This window comes from Penaeus monodon, chromosome 15 (assembly GCF_015228065.2).
Source record: "Penaeus monodon isolate SGIC_2016 chromosome 15, NSTDA_Pmon_1, whole genome shotgun sequence".
NCBI lineage: Eukaryota > Metazoa > Arthropoda > Malacostraca > Decapoda > Penaeidae > Penaeus > Penaeus monodon.
The window spans coordinates 14,737,830-14,738,098 of record NC_051400.1 but is presented as its reverse complement, the minus strand read 5'-3'; the positions used below and the strand labels follow the sequence as shown (position 1 = coordinate 14,738,098).

At 39.0% G+C, this 269-nt stretch overlaps 1 protein-coding gene across 1 annotated transcript in view; it reads right to left on the bottom strand.

Annotated features, from left to right (window-relative positions):
- The window catches only part of LOC119581768 (G patch domain-containing protein 11-like), a gene marked incomplete at its 5' end in the record, with an annotated part of 9,488 nt that overhangs the window by 5,503 nt on the left and 3,716 nt on the right, over positions 1 to 269 (bottom strand).

Here is a 269-nt window from a genome sequence, read left to right as displayed (position 1 = left end):
CTGCATAAAGTTTCATTTAACATTTTGATATGGTAATTTTCCTGCTGGTGCCATGCCTGGTCTAAACCTATCAGTGCCCATTTTGACAATTTAGGCATAGGTGGCTTACCACCTTAATTCAGAATTTGGAGGAGTTACTAGTCCAGGAATGTTTATAATGAAACATCTCTCATTTGTGCTTCCTCCTTTTCAGATGTTGGACCAGTAGCTCTCCAAAGATCTACTGCAAATCCTGTGATCCTTTTTCTGAGGATCTTGTGTTGAAAAGA